This window comes from Miscanthus floridulus, chromosome 8 (assembly GCF_019320115.1).
Source record: "Miscanthus floridulus cultivar M001 chromosome 8, ASM1932011v1, whole genome shotgun sequence".
NCBI lineage: Eukaryota > Viridiplantae > Streptophyta > Magnoliopsida > Poales > Poaceae > Miscanthus > Miscanthus floridulus.
Genome location: NC_089587.1, coordinates 88576630 through 88586517, shown reverse-complemented (window position 1 = coordinate 88586517; position 9888 = coordinate 88576630). Strand labels below are relative to the sequence as shown.

At 39.0% G+C, this 9888-nt stretch overlaps 1 non-coding gene across 1 annotated transcript; it reads right to left on the bottom strand.

The window, feature by feature from the left end:
- Nucleotides 1-9333: 9333 nt before the first annotated feature.
- Nucleotides 9334-9440, bottom strand: LOC136478582 (small nucleolar RNA R71). Its single transcript, XR_010764306.1, has one exon. It is a non-coding gene; the product is annotated as a small nucleolar RNA R71 (small nucleolar RNA).
- Between the last annotated feature and the right edge of the window lie 448 nt (nt 9441-9888).

Here is a 9888-nt window from a genome sequence, read left to right as displayed (position 1 = left end):
TAGGACGAGGCATCTGTTAGAGAAACACATTTACTTACATTATTCTTTATTAAAAGCATTTAAAAAGGTTTCATACTACAAAGGGTTCTTATTTAAATTACATGTCTTGTATCCCACAAGACAACCCTGGTTTTCTAGGAAAGCAGTAAAGGAACTACTACTACTCCAAGCTTTTAGTCTTCGGCATCCGTGCCTGTATCGGACGAAACCTCATCTTCATCTGAGAAGTACACTAACTCCTCAAGATCCTCCTCCTCTTCTTCATTCTCGACTTCTCCTGGATCTACAATCATTTCTTCATCGGTAACTTCACCATCCCCATGAGGAGGATGAAGTTGAGCATACAGCATATGGACATTCTCATGCAGAATGGCATTGTCCATCTCCAGGTCCTCTACGTAGAACTCCAACTCATTGATGCGTTCATTGGCCGCATCTTCTCGTGTCCAGGCTTCATTCCGTAGCTCCATGGTCATGGTGATACCCCTTTGCATTTCCGCTAGCTCTTCTTGGTCTTTGGCATGAGCTCGACGAAGAGTGTTGAGCTCCTTGTTAAGGTTCTCGACGTTGGCGGGGTTGCTCAAAGATCCTTCCTCTCCTAGGTTCTTGGAACTTCCTTCACCAAGCTCGTGATTTCTTGGGGCCAATTGGTGACGCGGGACTCCATGAGGTCCAGTGGACTTGCGTGCGGTTTTCTTGGTCTTTGCCATAGCCTGTAGAATCTAGAGTAGGACTATAAGAATAGCTTGAGGATAATGGAGGTTAGCAAGAATGGGATGGACATTACTTACCCAACCACTATTAAGGGGAATTATTATGCAATGTGCTCAAGCATGATGCATGAATCGATCTTACAAATCTAAGTACAAAAGATTAATATAATCATAAGTACTAGATTTTTAATACATAGGACAAACCTAATCATATTATCCGCCACAAACTTTTCAAATAAGTCAGGATCGAGTCTAGATCAAAGTTAAGAAGAAAGAAATTTAAACTTTAAAATATCAAGTTTACTTTCTTTGATCCAAATCATTTTGAAGGTTTTCCAAAGTAACCTACAATAATCATAGATGGGAACTGCTCTGATACCAGCTGTGGCAGAACCTCCTAAGGAATCGGGCCCACATGCACCTATCGTTGTCTTAACAGACCTCAGATAGCGTACACGAGTTCCCAACAACTCAACAGGTCTGTCGGGTGTCCTCGGGAAACCCGAATCATCCACATTTCTCTTTTCAAACAGGATCCCAATCACAGTCATTGCAGATTACAACGGTTTATTCAAATATATACCAGAGTAAAAGATAGCGGAAGTCTTAAGATAACATAGTTACAAACCAGTTGTTTTCAAACTTACAATACCAAAAGTGTCATACAACCATAGTAGCGGAATAATATTACATTAACTTTATTTATCATACAAACTAGTGCCTTGTCCAAAGGCCATTCATTACTCCTCATCATCGTTGACTTCAAACACCAACATGCAGCAGGGACCAAAACAAGCCTGCGCATGCGACTCACCTGCAACAAGGGTTAACAAACCCTGAGTACAAAAGTACTCAACAAGACTAACCCGACGTAACGGGGTGTAAGACTTTAGAGATGCAGGGGTTTGGGGCAAGGTAAGGATGTAGCAAGATTCAAAAGTTCTTTGCCAAAAGCTTACTATTCTTCATTCTATTTTCAAGTTTTACCACTAAGTACCTTTTGTTCATTATCTCAAACTAAATGTACATTTCTCGTATTCCATTCCTCCTCATTCCATTCTTTTCTCATATTTTAGTAATTCACCAGTATTACATTGCTTCTGTAATGAATCAAGTCTCCATAACCATGGAGCACCGGCAATTCGAATTGATTCAAGTCCCAGCTGGGGATTCCTTATCACACGACATATGTAGAACTTAATCTTGCATATATCAACCTCGCTACCGGATCTTCCTATACTAAGCCATCTCCACGCCACCCGAGAGCACAGCACACCTCAAATCCGGCCACATTCCAGCCACAAGGGTACACGCTACTCCCACCATCTCTCCACTCCCAGTGCCTGGGCATTCATCTTAGTATCGGATTAGCCGAAGTAGGCTTACCGGAGTATGTGACCAGTACTACAAAGTGTCTCGTTCAGAAGATCCACAATGAGTGGCCTTTAAGCGACATAGCCGGCAACATTACCCAACATTCAAGATAAGTTACCCGACTAGTCTCTAGTTCATTCTACATTCTTTCTTTCTTTGGCCAGTATGCCATCTTTGATTGTATCGAAACTTTTACTTTGAAAGCCTACCATAAAGCATACTAAGCATTCTACGCCTTTGTAAATGAAAACATCTTCAAGGATGGTAAACAATTATCAAGGTAGGTAATGCATCAAGTAGGTAACATTTGAATTAAACAACTTAATGCAATAAGTAACATAGGTGATAAACTTTTCAAAGTAAACAAGGTAAGGGCTTAATGCATAAACCAGGGCTTGCCTTTGTTGACGATCTCAGGTTCCGGGTTAGTACCACAATTATCAAATCCCGTGACAACCGGGGATTCTTCCAGAACTTGCTCAACTAGAATCGTTTCATTCTCGGGTTCTACATGAAATGATAACATATGCTTTAACATAATGATAATGTAAACATGATGCTTTCATGGTACATGAAATGTAAAAACACCCGCAAATGATTTTATTTCTCGGTACAGTTGCAAGCCAACAAAACCAACCTACAAACCTATCATTAAGAACCACACATGTGACTTGACCAAATGGATCTTGGAACCCTACTAGTCACAAAACATGACCAAAACAAGATCCAACACTAATCAAACACTTAGGGTTTGTCTTTATTTATTTTTGAATTAATTTGGAATTAAGCCCAAAAATGAACTTGTTCCAAATGACCTAAAAATTTTATGTAAGATTCCTCATGACAAATTAGTGTACCAAAATAAATTTCATGATTTTTGGAATTATACAGTGACCTACAAAAATCATGGAAACTGCATTTTTCAATTAATGGACTGAATATTTGAACATTAAAAATTTATTCAAATTTCAAGTTTCAAATTTTTAAATCATACTAGCACATGTACAGAAGCTACACACAAAATTTCAGAATTTTTGGAGCTATTATGAATTTCCTACAAATTCCCAAAGTTGCAGCACTATTCACAAATTCAGGAAATAAAAATCATCACTGTTCTTCTTCCTCACTCGCACTGACAGGCTGACCCCACTGTCAGTGACTCAAAGCAAACACGGTGGCGCTACCCTCACTGACCGGCCGCAAAATGCGCCGACGGTGACGCTCCGGTGAAATAGACCTCACCAAAATGATCTACTACTTTCCCTGAACCGAAGTCATCTATCAGAAAGGAACAAGGTGCACAAGAGACACCTCCACGCCGGGCATGGCGGGATGAGCACGTCGGTGAACGGCGTAACCACGGTGATGGTGTAGTAGGGACTAAAGCGAAACGGTCTTCACATTCAGGAGCTCACCGTGATCATGTAGGTAGACTCGGTGATGGCAGAGGCGCACAGGATCGACGGGACCACGTGAGACCGAGGATGGCGGAGCTCCGGTCGGACTCGGGGAAGACGACGTCGCGCGGCGGCGCTGGACTTCCAGGAGCGACACGATCAGGCTTGGGAGCAGCAGGAAGACAAGGCGGAGCTTCTGGTCAAAGCAATTGGCCCTAGATACTACAGCGAGAACGAATTGCGCGAGTGCGGGCAAGACACCGGCGGCGAGCAGTCGACGGGAAAACTCCGAATGACGACGGCGTACTCCTATTTATAGCAAGATGGAGGGCGTACGGTGTTGACAGCACACGGGCGAACTTGCCACGGAGATATTGGCGTGTCACTGCACGTGAAAGCGGTGAAACCTGATCGGCGGTGATCTCCGCGTGGCGCCGGCGGTAAGCAGAGAGGTGGAGATAGATTTTTGAAAAATTTACAGAACTGCCACTGCATCCATTTTTCAAATTACTCACAAATTTTCTAAAGAAGTTGAAAATCTCCAAAAATGAAAGTTGTTCAATTTTTCAAACTCTATAACTTTGCTTCTAGAAATATTTTCAAATTCTGCTTCCATTTTGAAATTTGAATTTGGGGTGCATTTGAGCATTTGAATCATTTCAAAATTACTCCAAATTTTATATGTAAGCTTGAAAAACTTTGAATACCAAAGATGATCTACATAAACCTACTTTGCTTTTTGCCTCAACCCCAAATTCCTCATGGATTTTGAATTAGTCAAAAGGGGCAAAAAGGACTTTTATAATTTGAATATGAATTCAAATTTGATTTGTCTTCCTTTTAGTTAGATTTTTATTTTTGACCAGTAACATGGCCCATTAGGGTTATTTGAGTCAAATGACACATGGCCTCACATGATCACATGAAATTTGACCCTTGTGGTCATGATCTTTATTTAGGGTTTTTGAAACACATCACATGAAATAACAACATTATGAAATAAACCTTATTTAGTGAATGCATTCAAAACTTTATACTATATGAATGCTTTGCAATGCACATGATGACATGTCAAATTTTAGTATTAGGTCAAAACACCAGAGGTGTTACAATTACCTAAAATTAGATCAAGCATGTGCCACCCATGAGTTTCAAGTTCAGAGTAAATCCTTATATCAAAACAATTTTATCCAAAACTCGGGAGAATTCAAGGCTGAAAACTAGGTACTTGAAAGGAATTACAACAGAGCAACATTCCATCATTTCTAATTAAGAGATTATTCTGAGTCCTCTTTATTTTATTCAGCTCTTAAAAATAAATTAAAGCAAACTAGACACCTTTTTATTTTGTTTTTATTTCTAGAGCACACATTATTACTATAGATAACTAATGCAAAGATAAATATTTATTTTGTTTTAGTTATGCATCTTTTTTAACATAATAATTAAAATGAACTAAATAAAACAAAGGGGAAAGAAATACTTACCTGGATACACGGGGGATGCCCTTCCCCCAAGCTAGCTCCTTTGGTGAGGGTTCAGTGTTGTAAGTCCTTTGAACTGGACTGCTCATTGAAAAGTTTATTGATCGGGTACCTTGGTTCGCTTTTGAAGACGAGGATTCTTGTGATGACGCCTCTAATGGTGATGTCACCTTCTTCTGCCAAACCCTTCTTGGTTTTGAGTTTCGATTTTGGTTTGACAGGTTCAGAACCTTCACTTGTAGAAATTGGAGAATCGACTATCTCCTTCACACTTTGCTTGAAGTGTGTCCTGCTCATAAAGACAAGGTAGATATCAAGTGCATGGGCTACATTGGTGGGAAAACACCAATAAAACCAAAACTTTATTTATTCTTCTCTCTCCTTAGGCACATTGAACAAGATGAAGTTGATGCTATGTGCTTTGTTCAATTATCACATGGGTGGTAAGATCAAAAGATTGAGCATGAATGTAACATTTAAGTATATTTGGCCAAAAGGGTTGAATTGTTTAACCCATTTAAGGATTGTCTATCGCTACATAATGTATCAATCTTTACATGATTATGACTATCATCTTACAGAGATAAGATGTGCAATGTTTTAACTCATTTGGTTAAGACTATGAGATCAAGAAAGTGGTACTAGGAACAAGCTTAAATAATTAAACATGTTAAGTTAATCAAGTTGGATCAAGTTATAACTCGAACATGTTTGTTTCTTATTTATGTGCCTACCAGAATCAAGAAAAAATCTTTAAATAATGACCATTTACCTTAGGATGTTACCTTTGTCATTGGAGCTTGATGACACCATATGACGAAGGGTCCTTTCCTTTTTACTTGAAGTTTTCTTTGTTCGGCTAGCCTCACAACTTGAGCTGCTCATGAGCTGCTTGTCTCCTAAATTGCACCATTTCTTTCTCATCCTTTTGTCATGCCATATTTTTGCTCTATGATCTTGCCATTTTGTTGGACCTTCCGTCTTGCTCATTGTTTTATGCCTGCAACGGATTAGTGGACAACACATACCCGAAGAAATATACAACAATTCAAAGCAGAGGTAGTGTTGTTATAGGGCTAAAGGTCATCTTTCTATACTATAGAAGAGTTGGTTTTAACATGCTAATTAGCATAGAACTTTTTATCCCATATTTTAAATGATGTGCCTTGCTTCATCTTCAATTTGAATCCATATCGTGACTTACCCAAATTGAATTGAGAGTTTCTTGTAGGGGTTAGTCCAACAAAATATCTAGTATCAACTAAAGTATACTATCGGCTCAAAAATCAACCTAGACACCATGTCTAATTTGATTTAGGAAGCCATTTTAACCTAAACATCACACTTAATTTAAAAGCCTTTGAAAGTAAAATCAGCGCACCTTTTGGTTCAAGAATCAAACTAGACACCTCGTCGAATAAATTTAGGAAAACGGTTTAAACTAAGCACCATGCCTAATTTAAAAGGTGTATAAAAATACTTCAAACCCTACACATATACTATAGTAAACAAAGGTAGCATGAAAGCATTATAGAAATTTACTCAAATGGAGATGAAAGGGCATGATTGTTATTTAGCAAATTGAGCATGGGTTAAAGGTAGAGACAACCAAAATTAGCAACATGGCATAGGATTTTTCAGAGAAGTTCATCCCCCACACTTGAATTTTGCAAATGCAAAATTAAGTTTGGATGGATGTGATTAAATGTAGCATGATAATTGGTTGGACATACCTTGCGTTGTCATCCTTCATTCTTTTTTTCTTCAAACCTAGAATGGTTAGTGACAAAAATAACCAAAGGAGTATTTTTACAATTATATTTCTATGCTCATTTCACAAGGGTATTACAGCAAAAGGTGAAAGCTCATGTTATCTCCCGAAAGTGCTTGTTTTAGGACAAAAGCTCGTCCGTGGAAAACCTTCGAATTGTGCTTCAAGTTGGTGAAGTGGTTTCCCCTCCAACATCAACCTTTGTGTACCTATCTCAAGATTCATGCCAACATACAATGAGATTTGCAATATTTATGATAAACATATGCATCTACAGCCCCCCTTTCAAAATTTTTGTGAACAAGAAGCATGAGGGGGTTGAAGATCTCGTGTATGGTAGTATTGAGACCAATTAATTTAGGATATTTCTCATGTGAGCATGGATTCAACGAGGTGTTCATGAAGTAGCTCCCATGCTCATTGATGTAATCTTTTTTAAGCTCAAAGGTTGATTCTTCATGGACGTCCAAAATTTCACTTGGATTGGTGACTCTCGGGTTGATCTTGTCTAAGGCCTCCTCCAAACTTGGATGAGTCATGCTTAATAAGGAGATTTACTTGAGCTCACTGTTGACGGTAGTTATCATCCATCACAAACCGCCAACAAAACTTGGATAAATGTATAAAAATGATCACCAACATAGGTCTAGGGGTTTAAACTAACAAATTCCATGAGTTTTGGTGAATGTGTTTTTCGCTGGGTTTATTCAGAAAACCATCAAGGTGGACCCAATCGTCAAAATTAAACACAATTATCCACGACAAAAATAGCTCCAGAAGGTACTCCACCGAAGAAGACCATGAGGGGATGATAGGTGGGGCCAGCCAGCCTAGGGTGCCCACAGGGCAGCCCCTCCTCGCTATGTCGGTTCCCCACTGCCTTAGGGTTTGCATCTCCACCGTTCTTTCAAGTTGGTTTGATCCGAGGGTCCAGAATTGGTGCTACCCCCTATATATATCAGCCCCTGCCACCCCTAGCATAACCTTGATCATTAAGTCAAGAGGGATTTGAAATTAGGGTTTCCAGAGAGAATAGAATAGATCTCCAATTCTTCAAGTTCTAGTATTGGCTAGCTAGCAAGATTCAAATAGAGTTGGGCTATTGCTCAGGATTCTGGATTCATCGTCTAGAGGCTGGTAAAGCCATTGTATCTCTCTATTTTGATTTTGTGCTATTTCAATACTATGTTTCTATTTATTATGTTCCTAGTTTGCTCTAGTAGTATGCTTGATATAGTCATGGTTGATAATGAATTTATGGATAAGATCACAAAGCGCTTAGCTCAGTACTCGAGTGAGTTAAGTGGTCGACATTATGTAAGCGTGGTGCTTAAATATTGTTTATCAACAGATGCACTCTACACTCTAGGCCATGTGGTAGATCACGAGTGTGACACTTGTGTTGAGTCCTTTGTAGTCCACTCCCCATTTGTAGAACAAGTAGAACCTGGTTGCGAAGGGAGTCAAGCTCTGTTCTTGGTCTTCCTTAGTAATGTTCCTTATGCATAGATACAGAGTTAGTTATGCTATAGATGAAAGTATACATACTAGAGTGTACAAAAGACTTAGTAATTAAGAAATGACTTAGGAATCTTTTCTCTTAATTAATCTCCTGCCTAGCCATACTACATTTATGAGTATCTATTTTTATCTCTGGATTATTATCAATGCCTTACACTTATCATTTATTTATAATTTGGCTTACCCCTGTTATAGCTTGAGAGTTGAGTTAATGGTTTTATCATAAGTATATATATTTGTCAATATCTATAGCCACCCCATCGCTCTTCCCTGTGGAAAAATATAAATAACAATACCTGGTATACTCCCGGGTGAAATGCTACAATGGTATATTATCTGTGCGCTTGCAGATTACTTCAACATATATAATCTTTCCTAAATATACAAGTGTCATTAATAATTACCAATAATGCATTTCTGGCATCGTTGCTAGGGATGACAACTTAGTAAACAGTGGTGCTAAGAAATGACACCAAGCATTTCTGGCGCCATTGCCGCAGAGGGGCACAAGGCTAAAAGTGAATTGATCAAATAAATACTTGTTGATGAAATCATAACTATGCACCTCTGCTTCAGCAGGCTTACCCTTGTTTGTTTTTGTTCATATCTTTTATAGGGTATTGTAGGATTGGTTCTGATTCACCAACAAATTCCATCAATCACAATCAAATCAATCAAGAGGCAGCTCAACACCAGTTTCTGAAGCCATGGCTGACATGACTCTACGTGAATTCTCTGCTCCAAGCACCGAGAACATTCACACTAGACCAACACTTGAAACCAACAACCTTGAGTTTGAGCTCAAGCCAAGCCTCATCAACATTGTGCAAGCTACCCTATTCAGCGGAAAGGCACACAAAGATGCTAGTGCTCACCTTCAGAATTTTCTAGAGATTAGTAGCACGATCATCATCAAGGACGTTGCTCAAGACATCATACTACTCCGCCTCTTTCCATTCTCGCTAGTGGGAAGAGCGAAGCAGTGGTTTTACACCAATAAGGATATATTCAACACATGGGCAAGATGTTCGAAGGCCTTTCTAGTAAAGTTTTTCCCTATAGGCAAGACTAATGTCTTAAGAGGAAAAATTTCCAACTTCTAATAGCAGAAAGGAGAAACCATTCTAGAAGCATGGAAATGTTTTCAAGAATACATTTTAGATTGTCCTCATCATGGGATGGAAGATTGGTTGCTCATGCAAGGTTTCTATCATGTATTAATTCAGAAAGCTCATGAACAACTTGATGCAACTGTTGAAGGAGCATTTATGTCACTCACCCTTGGAAAAGCTAAAACCCTTATAGAAAAGGTAGCCTCTAATCAAGGTTGGTCTCAAGGAAGTATTCAAGCATACAATAAGAGCAAAGAAGTACCAGAAGAGGTGTGTGCACTTTCAACCAAGATAGATGTATTGTTAAATTGGCTTGAACAGCGAGCCAGTTACAAGAAAGATCATCAGGCTATTTTAAGATGCTTATAATGCCCAAAATACATGTGGAGAGTATTTGGGGGTTGATTTCCCCGAATATCAAGAAGATGCAAATATTGTCAATTCTGCTCCAAAACAACAAAGACAAGGATGGCAGCAACAACAACGGTCTAATTACCAAGGTAAGTACCCAGGCAA